Raw genomic sequence first — 20,638 nt, 5'->3', positions numbered from 1 at the left:
GAATTGTGGAGCTGAGATACACCTTGCTTCTGCCATACGATGGGTGAAGAACCCTTGTGGCCAAACACTCCTCAGCAATTATAAGCTGTATGTAATAAGTCATAGAAACACTCACAAAGAATCATTTAGTGGTGGTAGGAACGAGGTGAAAGAGCACAAACTGTGTAGCTGGCTGAAATCTAGTCTCTCCCAATTACTACTGTGTGACCTCAGGCACTTGCCCTAACACTAAGAACCACAGTTTCCCCCGTGGAAGGAACAGGGTTGATACAACTGGCCTGGAAGTGTTAGTGTAAGTTCCACTGCTTGTAACACACAACTTGACAGGCGCTGAAACTGAGGCTAGGCTTCATTCTCTCCGTTTTCCATTATCCGTTTTTATGTTAGTCTAAACTTCAAAATTAGTTCCCAGGTATGTGCAAAGCCAGCTCATTTGAAATCATAAAACATTATTATAAATGCATGATCTCAGCACTCCTGTGTCTGAGCCGGGCTCCACGCACAGCTACTGGGACGATCATCCCAACCCTATGAGAATTCTCTCAATACCAGATAGAACCAGAACATTATCAGCACGCAAATGCTCGTTTTTTTATAAATTCATTTATTTTATTTATTTATTTTTGGCTGTGTTGGGTCTTCACTGCTGCACGTGGGCTTTCTCTAGTTGCGGCGAGCGGGGGCTACTTTCCGTTGCAGTGAGCGGGCTTCTCATTGCGGTGGCTTCTCTTGTTGCAGAGCACAGGCTCTAGGCACACGGGCTTCATTAGTTGTGGTGCACGGGCTCAGTAGTTGTGGCTCGCAGGCTGTACAGTGCAGGCTCAGTAGTTGTGGCGCATGGGCTTAGTTGCTCTGTGGCATGTGGGATCTTCATGGACCAGGGCTCGAACCCATGTCCCCTGTATTGGCAGGTGGATTCTTAACCACTGTGCCACCAGGGAAGCCCACAAGGCTTTAAAAGGAAAAAGGGCCAAGCGTCCTGCTATTCTGTATAATTGTCCTAGTCAAGCCATTTAACAACTTTCACTCTAGCCATATTTACTGTGAGTGCTTGTTCTTACACTACAGTCAGGCAACTCTTCATTATCTACTGAAAGCTCCACCAGGTTGCAGATTAAAATTAAAATGGGCTATTTGTAAAAAAAAATTCAAGGTCTAAAAAATCAATGAAGAGTCTACATATTAGAAAGCATCTATGTGTGGAAATACATCAAGAACCAACAGATGCCAGGCTGGGCCTGCAGTGCCCTTTCCTCTAGCAGCAGCTCCCCTGAGAGTGAGACCATGGTCACTCATATGTCCAGGTGATGGCGAAATCTGTACAACTGTGGTTTCCTGACTTCTAGGTCAGGACTAGGAAGGGGAGGAATCAGGTGAGTGCAAAGGGAAGAGGGGACAAGGAGCTGGTGCTGCTAATATTCCCAACTCAGGTCTGTTCTAACACTTGGAAAAATATGTTCAACTAGGACAAAGAAGAAATGATCATTGTTTAACGTGTAATATTGGCCCCCTTTGTATCAGAAAGTAAATGTCATGTCAATGCCTTAGAATTATTGTCTCTGCTTCTCCAAAAGACATAAAGTTATATGAAGTAATAACTAAAAATATGTATTACTGGGTTTGTAACAGACATAGATGTAAAAAGGAGAAAGATGGAATAGAGCTAAATAGGAGTAACATTTCTGTATCTCACTGACATTAGTATAAATATTAAGTAGATTCTGATAATTTAAGATGATATGGTAAGCCCTAGAGCAATCAGTAAGAAGATAACTCAAAAAAATATGTGAAAAAAATCACTAAAGGAATTAAAATGCTACCTTAGAAAATACTCACTCAGTGCAAGAGAAAGCAGTAATGAGTAGAGAAACAAAAAAGACATGAGGCAGACACAAAACAAATAGCAAAATAGCACATGTAAATACAACTATATCAACAGTAACATTAAACGTGAATGTATCAACCAATCCAGTCATAAGGCACAGACTAACAGACTGGATGAAAAACAAGACTGAAACATATGCTGTCTGCTGGACAGACATTTTAGATTCAAACATACAATCAGTTTAAAAGCAAAAGGATGGGAAAAGACATATCATGCAAAGAACAACCACCAGAAAGCTGGAGTGGCTATATTGATGTCAGAAAAAACACATTTTAAAACAAGAAAGAGATAAAGAGGGAGATTTTTATCATGATCAAAAGTCAGTAAATCAGGCAGATACAGCAGCTGTAAATATATATACATCTAAAACAGGGTCCCAAAATACACAAAGCAAAAGCTTACAGAATTGACAGGAGAAATAAACAATTCAAAATAATATTTGGAGACTTTAATACCCCACTTTCAAATGGAACAACTAAGCAGAAGATCAACAAGGCCATAGAAGACAAACACTATCAACCAACAAGACCTACAGACATCTATAAAACACTCCATCCAACAGCAGCAGAATATACATGCTTCTCAAGTGTACACAGAACCTTCTCCAGGATAAACTAAATATTAGGCTATAAAATAAGCATCATTAAATTTAAAAAGATTGAAATGATACAAGTGCATTCCTTTCCTGTTTTTATTCTGTTTTTTGCTTGTTTCTGTTTTTTCATCTAACGTCATAACAAACGTTCAGCCCTGCAATACACACAGATTCAGTACTTTCATTGTTGAGACAGTTTATGGTCATTGCCAATCTACCATTGTCCAACTTACCCTCCCTGACCTTTAATAGCAGGATTAGGGCCCAGCAATACCTTGGCAGAGACAGGTGCTGGTGACGTAATCGAGCAGCCTCAAGGTGTGAATATATAGGAGATGAGACTGTAACAAAGTAACGATACCATTTTTCTTGAACCTGGTTTTGGATCACATGTCTATTGACTGTACTGTATATGTGAAATCAAAATTGTCCATCACAACCCTGCTCCTCTGAGCCAGTCCTGCCCAGTCACAGTCATTATGCACAGCAACTGGAAAGAATGGCCATAAGAAATTCACCTCCATTTTGACAACAGATGAAGATCCTGTGGTTGCACTACCATCAATGACATTCGGCAAATTCCTGCTCCCTGGATTTCTGCCCATGTTTGAATCCTGCCCCTGTCTCCTTAAACGTCACCTGTGATTCCCTGATACTCCCTATCCCTTCTCAAAGGACTATGGTTGACTCAGCTCTGTAGACCCCCTTCTCTGTAGATGCCTGAGATCAAGCCTGTTCAGCCTAGTCAAGTTGACTTTAGCCTTACAAGGGTTATCTATGATTTATTTCCATGCTTGGGTTGCACAGGACTGAATTAGTTTGTAAGTACAAGCTCTAACTCTCTCCAGAAGTGAAATGTTAATGGATTTAAGTGGTGTTAACACAACTCTGAACACATGATATAATTTCATAGAACTAAATATACATGTACAAACACACACACACACACGCACACAGGAGTGCATGTAAAAACGAGTGAAATCAGAGTAAGTTCTGTAGTCTAGTTAAGAGTATTGTCCCAATATTAATCTCCTGGGGTTTTTTTTTCCTTTTTTTAAAATTTTCGTTGCTTATGGGAAGCAACTAAAGCAGTACTTAGAAGGAAAGTTGTATCTATAAATGCCTACGTTAAAAAAGGAGGGCTTCCCTGGTGGCACAGTGGTTGAGAATCTGCCTGCCAATGCAGGAGATATGGGTTTGTGCCCCGGTCCGGGAAGATTCCACATGCTGCGGAGCGGCTAGGCCCGTGAGCCATGGCTGCTGAGCCTGCGCGTCCGGAGCCTGTGCTCCACAATGGGAGAGGCCACAACAGTGAGAGGCCTGCGTACCCCACACACAAAAAAAGAGAAAGATGTCAAATCAATAAAGCAAACTTCCACCTAAAGACACTGAAGAAAGAAAAGAGCAAACTAAACCTAAACCAAGCAGAAAGCAGGAAATAATAAATAAGACAATGGAAATAAATGAAACTGAATGGAAAAACAACAGAGAGAATCAATGAAGTCAAAAGTTGGTTCTTAGAAAGATCAACAAAGTTGACAAACCTCTAGCTAGACTAAACAAGAGAAAGGGAAGACAAATCTTTAAATTAGGAATGGAAGAGGGGACATCACAACTCGTTCTTCAGAAATAAAAACAATTATAAGGAAATATTAATGAACAACTATATCTCAACACATTAGATGATCTAGTGAGACTGGAAAGTTCCAGAAAGACACAAACTATGAAAACTTACTCCAGAAGAAACAGAAAATACACCTATAACAAAAAGATTGAATTCATAATTCAAAAACTTCCCAGAAAGAAAAGTCCAGGCCCAAATGTCTTCACTAGTGAATCATATCAGACATTTAAAGAAAAATTTATACCAATTCTTCACAAATTATCCAAAATTGGGGGGATGGGTGAAGAGAACACTTCCAAACTCATTCTGTGAGGTCAATATTACCTTGATACCAAAACCAGACAAAAATATCATGAGAAAAGAAAACTACAGACTGATATCTATTGTAGATGCAAAATTCTCACCAAAATATACAGCAAACTGAAACCAGCCACCTATAAAAAGGATTATATGCCATGACCAAGTGAGATTTATCCCCAAAATAAAAGACTGGTTTAATATGGAAATCAGTCAATGTACTTATATTAATAGACTTTTTAAAAACCCACACAACTATCTCAATAGATGCAGAAAAATCACTTGACAAATTCCAACAGCACTTCATGATAAAACACCTAACAAACTAGGAAAAAATGAAAATGATCTCAACCTAATAAGGGCATCTAGGAAAAACCCACAGCTAACATCATACTGAAGGAAAACAGACTGAATGCTTCCCCGCAAATCAGGAACAAGACAAGGATGTCTGCTCTCACTTCTATTCAACATTTTATGGAAGGTTCTAGCCAAGGCAATTGGGCAAGAAAATAAAATAAAAGGCACACAGATGGGAAACAAAAAGCAAAACTTTCTCTAGCTATAGACGACATGATCTTGTATATTAAAAAAAAATCCCATAAAATCTACTAAAAAACTATTAGAACTAATACATGATTCAATACATGAAAATCAATTGTATTTCTATACACTTGCAATGAATAATCCAAAAATGAAGTTAAGAAAATTCCACTTACTATAGTAACAAAAAGAATAAAATACTCAGGAACTGTAATAAAGGGTCAGACTCTATTTTTTCAATGTTTGATTGATCACAGCTGTCAACTTTCAAACGCTGCACCCCCTTCTGTACTCCCCACACCCCTCTGCCCCACGTCTGAGAAAGCTGATAAGAACTTAAGCCCAGTGCTCCCTCCTTTGCCACTGGGAGCAGATTCAAACTACGCAGGCCCCTACCACTTCCACTGAACCCTGCCCCGTCCCACCTCTAACCTCTGACAACAGTAAAAAAAGAGCTGAGCCAGTGTCCTTTCCTGGCTCTCTCAAGCCATGTCAGCCATGTTTGAGAGGCCTGCCGATCTCTCCCCAGAGACCTCAATTATGTGAGTAATGAACTTCCTCATACTCTCTTGCTTTGTGTATGGCATCATCAATCTTGACATCCAAAACAAATTGGGGGTGGGGGTCCCTCCTACTGAGACAGGCTGGGACCTGGGGCCCTTTGCTGCAGGGCTTGCACCCGGACACACATTCCTCGAGTAACAGAATACAAAGAAATGATAAGGGGCTAAAAATAACTGCGTGCGTGTGCACTTGGGGCAAATCATAGACAAGAAGACACAGAAAGACCCAAAAAACCCCACTGTCACTTCTGAAGAGCTGGGAGCAAAAACAGGGGACTGCACATGCCCTCCTGCACTCGACACCACCAAAGGGGTGGGCAAAACACCTAAGCCACCCCTCCAGCCTGACATACCCCTACTCTCACCCCATATAAGGAACCAGCTATCCCCTCTTCAGGGAGCGAGCAAGGGAACCTGTTGCTTGTTCTTGCACCCCTCTGCTGCAGCAGGGGCCCCAATAAAGCCTTGCCTGAATTTCTTGTCTGGGCTCTAGTCAATTTCTACTGATTGTGGAAGGTCAAGGACCCTGGTCGGTATCACTACCTCTTCAGGGCAGCCACAACAATAGGTGCTGTGATCAGGATACTGAGACAGTGACCACCATCACAGGGAGTCTTCTTGCCTTGCTTTTATTAACTAGCTCTGCTGACTAAAAGCAAGCATGCACTTCAAGCTGCTGCTGGCTGGTTAGCTGGTGCTTTGAGCCGTGGGGCTCTGTGCTGCATTAATGAGTCCTACAGAACCTCTGTTATATAGACTTCCCCGACCTAAGTTGGAAGTGTCAGTAATCAATTGGCTTTTAGGAACAGGATTATGGGATTGGAGTGGGCCTTGGGTCACATATCTTTGCCTGGACCTATGTGTACGTCTTGGAATGGAGTTGTGACTGATCCTTGGTTCACGGGAAAGACTACCTTGTCCTATATGCAGGCCCACTGGGTGGTCACTCATGAAAAAGCAGTCATTAGGGGGAAAACAAGACCAAAAACAAAAAAAGCCGTCATGTGAGCACTGAGGTCTACATTCCTAAGAGCAGATGTCTCAGCAGGACCCTGAAATGTCTCTGCTGCCGCCTGTGCCTCTGTCAGAAACCCTGATCTCAGGGTTATACAGAAAAACACCCACTGCATCTCTGCAGACAGCAAAGGAGTTAATTCAAACCCTACTGAAGCCCAGGGTCCTGAAATCTTATAAAGCAACCACTGCCACGGGGAGGCCCCACCCCAGCCGATGCTGAGCTGAAGCTCTCTGGAAGAACGTTATCAATACAAGCAGATTAGAGAGACACTCCCCCAGTAAAAACAACAAAGGAAAAAAAGACTGGGGGTGGGTGGAGGGAGTGACAGAGAGAGAAAGAAACTGGCATTATTCGTAAGAGCCACAAAGTAGAAACAACACAAACGTGCATCAACTGATGAACAGATAAACAAGATGTGGAAGGTCAATACACTGCAATATTTTTCAGCTACAAAAAGAACGGAACTACTGATACATGTTAAAATATGGATGAACCTTGAAAACACTAAGGCAAGTGAAAGAAGCCAGACACAAAAGGCTGCACCTTGTATGATTCAATTATATGAAATGTCCAGAAGAGGCAAATCTAGAGAGACAGAAAGTAGGTTAGTGGTTGCCAGGGGCTGGAGTTTGAGGAAACGGGGAGGGCCTGATAACAGGCATAGGGTTTCTATAAAAATGTTCTAAAATTGATAGTGGTGATGGTTACACAATTGTGTGAATAGACTAAAAACCACTGAACTGTATCCTTTAAAAGGGTGAATTCTATCTAGTATATGAATTGTGTCAATACAGCTGTTATATTAAAACAAAACTTTTTTTAAAAAGAATAAATCTTGTCTTCAGTTGAGTAATAAGCTTACACTGAGCTGGAGCAATGATGACTTTCCCAATCTCTATCAGTATCTTCAACTTCCAAAGGGCCTGTGACAGACAGAGTGGACTTGGTCTGTCGTTGTGAGTCCTCCAAAAAACCCCTTCTAACCGGCAGATGGAAGAAATGTTCTATACAGCAGATCAAAGACCCTTCCAAATGAATATGACCATAATGGGGAAATTAAATAACTTCAAAAATTAATGAATATTTTAACAAAAAACCTCTAGGATCAAATATTCAAATCCCATGCAAAGGAGCTTAAGTGGGCTCACTTCTTTTATTTTTATCAAGGCTCTGTATTCTGTCAAGATTTTGCCAAAAAAAGACACCAATTCCTGTGTGAACAACAAAAGGGATTTTGCTGCTATTAAGTGCTTAAAAGATGTGTTGCTCTTTCAAAGTAATACTGTTTTTCTTTTGAAAGATGAATCCTTTGAACAATGCAAATCCTCACATTTAGAGGAAACATGAAAAGCTGTATTTACTCTCACCATTTTTCCTTTTGTATTGATTCTCCTTTAAATATGACTTTGTCATGCTAGAATATCTCAATCATCTAAAATCAGATTACAGTGCTCTGTGGTTCAATACTGTATTGATAAAGGTCCATCCATCACTGTCTAACATTCTTGACATCTGAGGCAGTAAAATAAAAACTTTAAGAAGGTAAATGGGGAGGCAAGATGGCGTACTAGGAGGACACAGAATTCACGTCTCCTCACAACAAGGGCACCTACCAGGCACCGGGGGGACCATGGACACCTAAGGGGACGGGAGGAAGCCCCAGTGACCAGTGATCTCTCCTTTTGGCTTGTTCCCCACCCGTCCTTTTTCTTTTTTCTTTTTTCTTTTTTCTGTTGTGGTTTTATTTTACCTTGTTGCAGTTGTTTCAAATAGTTTTATTTTTCCTGATCGTTCTAATTTTATTTTGTTTTTTTATTCTTTCATATCATACTGCTACTTATTTTCTTTCTTCCTTCCTTTTTTTTTTTAACGCACCACAAAGCTTGTGGGATCTTGGTTCCCAGGCCAGAGGTTGGACCTGAGCTCCTGTGGTGGGAGCTCTGAGTCCAAACCGCTGGACTAACAGAGAACCTCAGACCCCAGGGAATATCAATCGGACTGAGGCCTCCTGGAGGTTCTCATCTCAGCATCAAGACCCAACTCTATCCAACTACCTGCAAACTCCACTGCTGGACGTCTCAGGCCAAACAACCAGTAAGAGAGGAATACAGCACCACCCATTAAAAAAAAAAAAGAAAAGAAACAAAAAAGAACTTTGTTACAGATGAAGGAGCAAAGTAAAAACCTACAAGACCAAATAAATGAAGATGAAATAGGCAACCTACCTGAAAAAGAATTCAGAATAATGATAGTAAAGATGATCCAAAATCTTGGAAACAGAATGGGGAAAATACAAGAAACATTTAACAAGGATCTAGAGGAACTAAAGAGCAAACAGTGATGAACAGCACAATTACTGAAATCAAAAATACTCTAAAAGGAAACAATAGCAGAATAACTGACGCAGAAGAATGGATAAGTCAGCTGGAAGACAAAATGGCGGAAATAACTGCCAGGGAGCAGAATAAAGAACAAAGAATGAAAAGAATTGAGGACAGACTCAGAGACCACTGGGACAACACTAAACACACCAGTATTCGAATTACAGGGGTCCCAGAAGAAGAGTAAACAAAAGGGTCTGAGAAAATATTTGAAGAGATTATAGTTGAAAACTTCCCTAAGATGGGTAGGGAAATAGTCCATCAAGTCCAGGAAGCACAGAGAGTACCATTCAGGATAAAACTAAAAAGAAACATGCAGAGACACATATTAATCAAACTATCAAAAATTAAATACAAAGAAAAAATACTGAAAGCACCAATGGAAAAGCAACAAATAACATACAACGGAAGCCCCATAAGGTTAACAGCTGATCTTTCAGCAGAAACTCTGCAAGCCAGAAGGGAGTGGCAGGACATATTTAAAGTGATGAAAGGGAAAAACCTACAACCAAGATTACCCAGCAAGGATCTCATTCAGATTCAACAAAAAAATTAAAACCATTACAGAAAAGCAAAAGTTAACATAATTCAGCACCACCAAACCACCTTTACAACAAATGCTAAAGGCAGGAAACACAAAATAGATAATTTTCTATCCTGCAACCTTACCAAATTCATTGATTAGTTTCAGTAGTTTTCTGGTGGCATCTTTAGGATTTTCTTTGTATAGTATCATGTCATTGGCAAACAGTGACAGTTTTACTTCTTCTTTTGCAATTTGTATTCCTTTTATTTCTTTTTCTTCTCTGATTGCTGTGGGTAGGACTACCAAAACTATGTAGAATAAGAGCAGTGAGAGTGGACATCCTTGTCTTGTTCCTGATCTTAGTGGAAATGCTTTCAGTTTTTCACCATTGAGTATGATGCTTGCTGTGGGTTTGTCATATATGGCCTTTATTATGTTGAGGTAGGTTCCCTCTATGCCCATTTTCTGGAGAGTTTTTATCATAAATGGGTGTTGAATTTTATGAAAATCTTTTTCTGCATCTACTGAGATGATCATATGGTTTTTATTCCTTAATTTGTTAATGTGGTGTATCACACTGATTGATTTGCGTATACTGAAGAATCCTTGCATCCCTGGGATAAATCCCACTTGATCATGGTGTTTAATATGATCCTTTTAATATGTTGTTGGATTCTGTTTGCCCCTCCCTCCCGCCCGGCCTGAGTGAGCCAGAGTCCCCGAAGAGGCTGCTCCTTTGACCCTGTCCTGTCTGAGCGAAGAGCAGACGCCCTCCGGCAACCTACACACAGAGGCGGGGCCAAATCCAAAGCTGAGACCCAGGAGCTGTGAGAACAAAGAAGAGAAAGGGAAACCTCTCCCAGCAGCCTCAGAAGCAGCGGATTGAAGCTCCACAATCAACTTGATGTACCCTGCATCTGTGGAATACATGAATGGACAACACATCATCCCAAATTGAGGAGCCCGGAGTCAGTGCTGTGCCTCTGAGGTGGGAGAGCCAACTTCAGGACACTGGTCCACAAGAGACCTCCCAGCTCCACATAATATCAAATGGCGAAAATCTTCCAGAGATCTCCATCTCAACACCAGCACCCAGCTTCACTCAACGACCAGCAAGCTACAGTGCTGGACACCCTATGCCAAACAACTAGCAAGACAGGAACACAATGCCACCCATTAGCAGAGAGGCTGCCTAAAATCATAAAAAGTCCACAGATACCCCAAAACACACCACCAGACGTGGACCTGCCCACCAGAAAGACAAGATCCAGCCTCACCCACCACAACACAGGCACTAGTCCCCTCCACCAGGAAGCCTACACAACCTACTAAACCAACCTTAGCCACTGGGGACAGACACCAAAAACAACGGGAACTACGAACCTGCAGCCTGCAAAAAGGAGACCCCAAACACAGTAACATAAGCAAAATGAGAAGACAGAAAAACACACAGCAGGAGAAGGAGCAAGATAAAAACCCACCAGACCTAACAAATGAAGAGGTAATAGGCAGTCTACCTGAAAAAGAATTCAGAATAATGATGGTAAAGATGATCCAAGATTCTATTTCCCAGATCCAAAATCTTGGAAATAGAATAGACAAAATGCAAGAAACAGTTAACAAGGACCTAGAAGAACTAAAGATGAATCAAGCATCGATTAAAAACACAATACATGAAATAAAAAAATACTCTAGATGGGATCAATAGCAGAATAACTGAGGCAGAAGAACGGATAAGTGAGGTGGAAGATAAAATAGTGGAAATAACTGCTGCAGAGCAAAATAAAGAAAAAAGAATGAAAAGAACAGAGGACAGTCTCAGAGACCTCTGGGACAACATTAAACGCACCAACATTCGAATTATAGGGGTTCCAGAAGAAGAAGAGAAAAAGAAAGGGACTGAGAAAATATTTGAAGAGATTATAGTTGAAAACTTCCCTAATACGGGAAAGCAAATAGTCAATCAAGTCCAGGAAGTGCAGAGAGTCCCATACAGGATAAGTCCAGGAAGAAACATGCCAAGACACATATTAATCAAACTATCAAAAATTAAATACAAAGAAAAAATATTAAAAGCAGCAAGGCAAAAACAACAAATAACACACAAGGGAATCCCCATCAGGATAACAGCTGATCTCTCAGCAGAAACTCTACAAGCCAGAAGGGAGTGGCAGGACATAATTAAAGTGATGAAGTAGAAAAACCTGCAACCAAGATTACTCTACCCAGCAAGGATCTCATTCAGATTTGATGGAGAAATTAAAACGTTTACAGACAAGCAAAAGCTGAGAGAGTTCAGCACCACCAAACCAGCTTTACAACAAATGCTAAAGGAACTTCTCTAGGCAAGAAACACAACAGAAGGAAAAGACCTACAATAACAAACACAAAACAATTAAGAAAATGGTAATAGGAACATACATATTGATAATTACCTTAAATGTAAATGGATTAAATGCTCCCACCAAAAGAAACAGACTGGCTCAATGGATATAAAAACAAGACCCATACATATGCTGTCTACAAGAGACCCACTTCAGACCTAGGGACACATACAGACTGAAAGTGAGGAGATGTAAAAAGTAATTCCATGCAAATGGAAATCAAAAGAAAGCTGGAGTAGCAATTCTCATATCAGACAAAATAGACTTTAAAATAAAGACTATTACAAGAGACAAAGAAGGACACTACATAATGATCAAGGGATCAATCCAAGATGCAGATATAACAATTGTAAATATTGTTTACCTAACAGAGGAGCACCTCAATACGTAAGGCAAATGCTAACAGCCATAAAAGGGAAAATCGACAATAACACAATAATAGTAGGGGACTTTTAACACCCCACTTTCACCAATGGACAGATCATTGAAAATGAAAATAAATAAGCAAACACAAGCTTTAAATGACACATTAAACAAGATGGACTTAATTGATATTTACAGGACATTCCATCCAAAAACAACAGAATACACTTTCTTCTCAAGTGCTCATGGAACATTCTCCAGGATAGCCCATATCTTGGATCACAAATCAAGCCTCGGTAAATTTAAGAAAATTGAAATCGTATCAAGCATCTTTTCTGACCACAACGCTATGAGATTGGAAATCAATTACAGGAAATAACTGTAAAAAAAACACAAATACATGGAGGCTAAACAGTGCACTACTAAATAACCAGAGATCACTGAAGAAATCAAACTAGAAATAACAAAATACATAGAAACAAATGACAACGAAAACATGACGATCTAAAACCTATGGGATGCAGCAAAAGCAGTTCTAAGAGGAAAGCTTATAGTAATTCAATCTCACCTCAAGAAACAAGAAAAGTCTCAAATAAACAATCTAACCCTACACTTAAAACAACTACAGAAAGAAGAACGAAGAAAACCAAACGTCAGTAGAAGGAAGGAAATCATAAAGATCAGAGCAGAAATAAATGAAACAGAAATGAAGAAAACATAGCAAAGATCAATAAAACTAAAAGCTGGTTCTTCGAGAAGATAAACAAAATTGCTAAACCCTTAGCCAGACTCATCAAGAAAAAAAGGGAGAGGACACAAATCAATAAAATTAGAAATGAACAAGGAGAAGTCACAACTGACACCACAGAAATACAAAGGATTATGAGAAACTACTACAAACAACTATATGCCAATAAAATGGACAACCGCGAAGAATGGACAAATTCTTGGAAGGGTACAATTTTCCAAGACTGAACCAAAAGAATTAGAAAATATAAACAGACCTATCACAAGTAATGAAATTGAAACCATAATTAAAAATCTTCCAACAAACAAAAGTCCAGGACCAGATGGCTTCACAGGCAAAGTCTATTAAACATTTTGAGAAGAGCTGACACCCATCCTTCTCAAACTCTTGCAAAAAATTGCAGAGGGAGAAACACTCCCAAATTCATTCTACGAAGCCACCATCACCCTGATACCAAAACCAGAAAAATACATCACAAAAAAAGAAAATTATAAACCAATATCACTGATGAACATAGATGCAAAAATCCTGAACAAAATACTAGCAAACAGAATCCAACAACATATTAAAAGGATCATATTAAACACCATGATCAAGTGGGATTTATCCCAGGGATGCAAGGATTCTTCAATATACACAAATCAATCAATGTGATACACCACATTAACAAATTAAGGAATAAAAACCATATGATCATCTCAGTAGATGCAGAAAAAGATTTTCATAAAATTCAACACCCATTTATGATAAAAACTCTCCAGAAAATGGGCATAGAGGGAACCTACCTCAACATAATAAAGGCCATATATGACAAACCCACAGCAAGCATCATACTCAATGGTGAAAAACTGAAAGCATTTCCACTAAGATCAGGAACAAGACAAGGATGTCCACTCTCACTGCTCTTATTCTACATAGTTTTGGTAGTCCTACCCACAGCAATCAGAGAAGAAAAAGAAATAAAAGGAATACAAATTGCAAAAGAAGAAGTAAAACTGTCACTGTTTGCCAATGACATGATACTATACAAAGAAAATCCTAAAGATGCCACCAGAAAACTACTGAAACTAATCAATGAATTTGGTAAGGTTGCAGGATAGAAAATTAATGCACAGATCTCTGGCACTGCTATACACCAACAACGAAAAATCAGAAAGAGAAATTAAGGAAACATTCCTATTTACCAAACCAACAAAAAGAAGAAAATACCTAGGGATAAACCTGCCTAAGGAGGCAAAAGACTTGTACTCAGAAAACTATAAAACATGGATGAAAGAAATCAAAGATGATACAAACAGATGGAGAAATATACCATGTTCCTGGATTGGAAGAATCAATATTGTGAAAACGACTATAATACCCAAAGCAATTTACAGATTCAATGCAATCCCTATCAAACTACCAGTGGCATTCTTTACAGAATTAGAGCAGAAAATTTTACTATTTGTATGGAAACACAAAATACCCCAAATAGCCAAAGCAATCTTGAGAAAGAAAAACGGAGTTGGAGGAATCAGGCTCCCTGACTTAAAACTATACCACAAAGCTACAGTAATCAAGACAGTATGGTACTTGCACAAAAACAGAAATATAGATCAATGGTACAGGATAGAATGCCCAGAGATAAACCCACACACATACAGTCACCTAATTTATGACAAAGGAGGCAAGAACATACAATGGAGAAAAGACAGCCTCTTCATTAAGTGGTGCTGGGAAAACTGGACAGCTACATGTAAAAGAATGAAATTAGAACACTCCCTAACACCATACACAAAAATAAACTCCAAATGGATTAAAGACCTAAATGTAAGACCAGACGCTGTAGATCTCTTAGAGGAAAACATAGGTAGAACACTCTTTGACATAAATCACAGCAAGATCATCTTTTTTTACCCACTTTCTAAAGTAATGAAAATAAAAACAAAAATAAACAAATGGGACCTAATGAAACTTAGAAGCTTTTGCACAGCAAAGGAAACCATAAACAAGAGAAAAAGACAACCCTAAGAATGGGAGAAAATATTTGCAAATGAAACAACAGTCAAATGATTAATCTCCAAAATATACAAACAGCTCATGGAGCTCAATATCAAAAAAAAAACAACAAACAATCCAATTAAAAAAATGGGTTGAAGACCTAAATAGACATTTTACCAAGGAAGACATACAGATGGCCAAGAGGCACATGAAAAGATGCTCAATATCACTAATGATTAGAGAAATGCAAATCAAAACTACAATGAGGTGGGCCTCCCTCGTGGCGCAGTGGTTGAGAGTCCGCCTGCTGATGCAGGGGATACGGGTTCGTGCCCCGGTCTGGGAGGATCCCATATGCCGCGGAGCGGCTGGGCCCGTGAGCCATGGCCGCTGAGCCTGCGCGTCCGGAGCCTGTGCTCCGCAACGGGAGAGGCCACAGCAGTGAGAGGCCCGCGTACCGCAAAAAGAAAAAAAAGAAAAAAAAAAAAACTACAATGAGGTATTACCTCATGCCAGTCAGAATGGCTATTATCAAAAAATCTAGAAACAATAAATGTTGGAGAGGGTGTGGAGAAAAGGGAATCCTCTTGCACTGTTGGTGGGAATGTAAATTGGTACAGTCACTATGGAGAACAGTATGGAGGTTCCTTAGAAAACTAAAAATAGCACTACCATACAACCCAGCAATCCCACTACTGGGCATATACCCTGAGAAAACCATAATTCAAAAAGAGTCATGTACCAAAATGTTCATTGCAGCTCTATTTACAATAGCCAGGACATGGAAGCAACCTAAGTGTCCATCAACAGATGAATGGCTAAAGAAGATGTGGCACATACATACCATGGAATAATACTCAGCCATAAAAAGAAACGAAACTGAGTTATTTGTAGTGAGGTGGATGGACCTAGAGTCTGTCATACAGAGTGAAGTAAGTCAGAAAGAGAAAAACAAATACCGTACGCTAACACATATATATGGAATCTATGGAAAAAAAAAAGGTCATGAAGAACCTAAGGGTAAGACGGGAATAAAGACACAGATCTACTAGAGCATGAACTTGAGGATATGGGGAGGGGGAAGGGTAAACTGTGACAAAGTGAGAGAGTGGCATGGACAAATATACACTACCTAACGTAAAATAGCTAGCTAGTGGGAAGCAGCCGCATAGCACAGGGAGATCAGCTCGGTGCTCTGTGACCACCTAGAGGGGTGGGATAGGGAGGGAGGGAGGGAGGGAGACGCAAGAGGGAAGAGATATGGGAACATATGTATATGTATAACTGATTCACTTTGTTATAAAGCAGAAACAAACACACCATTGTAAAGCAATTATACTCCAATAAAGATGTTAAAAACAAAAAAAAAGACTGTTAAAGGAAGGAGAACAGGGACTGATCTGCTGAGCGGAGGATGAGTTGGGACATGTCAAGACTAGAGGTATGGAAATCAGCTGGGGGGCAGCAGATCAGGAGAGAAGTCCTGACATTCTAGGAGCAGGGATGGAGTAGATGTATTCAAGTTACAAACTCAGCAGGTCTGGCTGACTGATTATCTGGAGGAGTGGGAGGGAAGGTGGGAGGGTGAGTAAAGAGAAATCTTTGTTGTAGGAATAAGAAAAGGCCGACATCCCTGAGAAACTTCCAAGGGAACCACTGTGATTAAGCCTTGCCCCATTGAGGTCACGTACACCTGAAAACACAGCAATGTGTAGGAACTCTAGGAAAATCCTTCTCACTGCAAAAACAATAGAAGCAAGCTGTGGTCAGAAGAGCCCCGTGGAAGGCTCTCCTGCAGAGCGGCTGGACAGCCTGTAGGGTCACTCCCTGTGAGCAGCAAAGCAAACCCCAGAAAGGCCCAGGGTGGATGCGCGGTACCTCAACAGGTGAGACTGCAGAGGGATGCAAGGGGCTTAGACCCCGTGCTTTTGCTCACTTCATTACAGGTGTGTCTGTCCACAATCCGGGAATGATGATCAGGAGAAAAACTTAACTGAGATTGCTGGCTCACTGGCATTATTTAATATCCAGGCTGGAAAGGGAACTAGTGAAAGTTTTTTGTTTTGGTTTCGTTTTGTTAATGTTTCTGGAGTTGCAAAGAGATGGGCCTAAAGGTAAAAACAGAACACTGTGCTAAATGAGCAATAAATAATCTGCAAAACCAAATAAACCTATTCGCAGTGTGTCTTTAACTGAGGCCCAAATCTTGAGTTTTACTTCCTTATAATTATCTAAAAATTTGAGACTAAGCATTTTTGCATTATCGGAGTATAACTGGGATCTGAGCATCTGCATTTGCATTTCTGTTTAGATCTTGTTATCTCACCTAAAGCAACTGGATTTAATCCAGAGATTCACAAATATCCAGTGACATATTTTCCACTGTATTAGAGTAAAACCCCCCCTAGGGAGAGTTGGCCTCTCTATACATAATTGGTCGGTGAATAAATTAGTCAAAGCCTTTGTGTAAGAGAAGGGAACTGGAAAGGGTCGGGTGGGGAGCAGGCATGAGAGAGTGCTACAAACAGAAGGACATTCACAGCAGGGACAAGTAATGTAAATACTGCAAATGTCATACTTCTGCTGGACAGATCTGCTTATAAATAGAAGCTGTTTAAAAAGAGCCGTCAAATACAGGTGACCTTGTACGAGTACATCTTACAGAATTAGCAGTGTTAGTCAGTTACTTTTAACCGACTCTAAACCTACCAATGCTTCTAGACTGCTGTGGGTATACGTGAGGATGGAGAAAGTCCTTGGATCCTATTTGTACTTGTAGTTCTCGGGGAAATCATCAGAGGCTCAAAGCTCATCGAAAGGAACAATATCTTTATGAGCAAATGCACTTGAATCATCTGTTTTCTGATCATTGGCTTTAGCACTGCAAAATAGAGGAAAAGCAAAGCACTTGCTCTCTTTGCTAAGGAAAAGACTCAGAAGATTCTGATGACATAGCATGTCTTTTCCATGGAGTGCATGTAAAGCACAGTTCTCACACTGCTTTTGCAATACTGACGGAACAATCATTTTACACTACTGAGCAGCACCCTAAGAGGTGCTGGTGACTAGATTTAAGTAGGAAAGGAGACCGCCAGCTCGTGGTGGTGGACAGAACGCAGGCATTTTGTCCCTTTCTTACCAAAGATGCCTTAAGGTGAGAGTAGTTCAATTTTAAGAGGCACAATTAATAATAACAGCTAATATTTATTGACTCCTTCTATTAAGCACTTTACCTATTTAAACCTAGAACAAGAGACAGGCAAGAGACAGGTACTTACCAAGCCAGATATTTCAACAGTTTCTGGAACAGAGACGGAGGCCCCTGACTGGCAGGCAGGGGAAAGCGCAGCCTGCAGCAGACGGGAGAGCAGTGCTGCCCTGGAAAAAGCAAGTGCTGACCTCCAGCTGGACAGCCAGGGCCGCAGAGCCTCAGATCCCAGGAAGGAGGAGGGAGAGGCTGAAATGATTAGGGAGACACTATAACCTCCACCCCATTGTCTCCCTCATCAGGTCCTGCAGTGTCCAGCACCCAGGAATTTACCCCTACCTGGCCACCCCGTGCCAAGCCCCAGGGTTAGGGAAACAGATTCCTAAAGAGTCCGAACAAATGGACTTGATGTCCATCCAACTCAATAGTAAGCATGAATGATCACAAAGACTTCGAGAAAAGCTGCCGGCATAACACAAACGACAAAAAAACTGAGAAAAACAAAGAGAAAATCTGCCCCTGAGCATATATAGAGAATTCAGGAAACAAAAGCTATCTTTAGGATGGGAGGGAGACGCAAGAGGGAGAGGATATGGGGATATATGTATACGTATAGCTGATTCACTCTGTTATACAGCAGAAACTACATGCTATTGTAAAGCAATTATACTCCAATAAAGACGTTAAAAAAAAAAGCTATCTTTAAAAAAATCTAATTATCCCTAGAGAAATTTGGGAAGATATGGCAACAATTAAAGAAAGTGCAATCTGCTACGAAAAGACACAATCAGAAACCAGGACGGCATCCTTGGAAATTAAAAATACCCAAACAACAATTCAAGAGAAGTGTTAGAAAATAAAGTCCAGTCAGATGGTCTAAAATGAAAAAGGAAAGCATGAGGTAAGAGAAAACGTGAGAAAAACTAGACACAAGTAATCACTTTGGGAGGTCCAAAAACCAAATAATAGAAATTCCAGGAAGACAGAGAAAACAGAGGATTAAAACACCAAGGATAGAGACAATTCTAAAGCTTCCAGAGAGAAACAAAAGCAGGTCTCCTACCAAAAAAAAAAAAAAAAAAAAAAATATATATATATATATATATATGTATGTTTCTCAGACTGGCACCAGGTTTCTTTAGAGCAACACTGGAAGTCTGCATGTTTTGAAAGAAAATCAGTTTCAACCTAGAAAATGATATTTGATCTAGTGAATGCAGACTAAAGGCTGTCTCAGAAAGGCAAAAACTCTGTGAGTTTGCTTTCCCTGAACCCTCTCTTAGAAAATTACCGAGGATGTACTCCAGCAAAACAAACCAGGAAACACATGGATCCATCCCAGGAGAAAGACGAAGGGAAGTTCCAGAAGAACAACATCTAACTGAGAAGGCAAACAGAAGCTGTAGGACTGAAAGTCCCAGAGGCAGGCACCAGGAGAAAGAAAAAGGCATCTTGAAACAAAAAGCCCCGGACACAGTGGGTGTCCAGTAAATACGTACTGCATGATTCCATCCCTCACTTCGGTTTGAGACTTTACCTGCCCAAACCACTCAATACTCTCCAACTTCTGAACCTCTGCTTTGAAATCATGTTTTTATATGATTTTGGATTAAGGAAGGACAAGAACGTATAAAGACAAGGATACAGCCCCTTTCCATAGTACAGAAAAATCCGGGAAGACAAGCTTTGTGATGAGTGCTCATATACAAGGATAAATCAGACAGAAGTCTTGAGAGTCCATATCAAACAAGGTCAAAATGGCAAAACAAAAAAATCTAGATGATTCATCCTCATCCTTACTATCACTTTAAAAAGCAAATAGATGGAGCAGCTAATGGCAAGGTCCGTACCCTTCAGCTGTGTCCCATTAGAATTAGTAGCGGATTTTTGCCTGTAGAGTTGAGTTAGGGCTGCCATTACTCTTCCTTGCTTTTTGTCCTTGAATGATTTTCCCACAATCTATTCTGATGTGAACTTGACGCACAGGGTCGGGGGTTAGTCAAATCCACCCCCTAGAGCCTATCTACTTCTCTCTATACCCTACCACCGCCTTGGCTATCATTTAGGGTATCCTGCATCGGTCTCTTGAAAGGTCCCTGTCTCCATCCTTGTTACCCCACCCCACTCCTGTCCCTCAATCCATTCTCCAAACTTCAGTCTAACAGATATTTTTTAAATGAAATATGATCCTATCAGTCCCTTGCTTAATATCCTTTAATGGCACCATCTTGTTCTTAGGAGAAAAGGCCAATTCCTTAACACAGCTTACCACGTCATAACAATCTTCTTTTTTCTCATCCCTCTTTGACATCCTATGTTCCAGGCATACCAATCTTCACATGTAGCATTCCCTCTGCCATCCACTCCCATCACCTCCTCATCCCTGACCCCCATACCTCAAGTCCTTTGCTCCTTCATACCATACTTCACCTAAGAAACTTTCCTGGACCCCGACTTGGGGTTAGATCCCCTCCTATGTTCTTCTGAGCCTAGAAGACTTTACCATCCCAGCACTAAGTCACGCTG

At 40.4% G+C, this 20,638-nt stretch overlaps 1 protein-coding gene across 3 annotated transcripts in view; it reads right to left on the bottom strand.

Moving 5' to 3' along the window:
- Positions 1-20,638, bottom strand: part of MTUS2 (microtubule associated scaffold protein 2) — a gene marked incomplete at its 5' end in the record, with an annotated part of 314,758 nt that overhangs the window by 280,090 nt on the left and 14,030 nt on the right. The gene's annotated exons all lie outside the window — the stretch shown is intronic.

The sequence above is a fragment of the Mesoplodon mirus genome, assembly GCF_964341445.2.
Source record: "Mesoplodon mirus genome assembly, chromosome: 17".
NCBI lineage: Eukaryota > Metazoa > Chordata > Mammalia > Artiodactyla > Ziphiidae > Mesoplodon > Mesoplodon mirus.
Note: the sequence above shows the minus strand (reverse complement) of the source record. Positions and strands in the feature narration are given on the sequence as shown.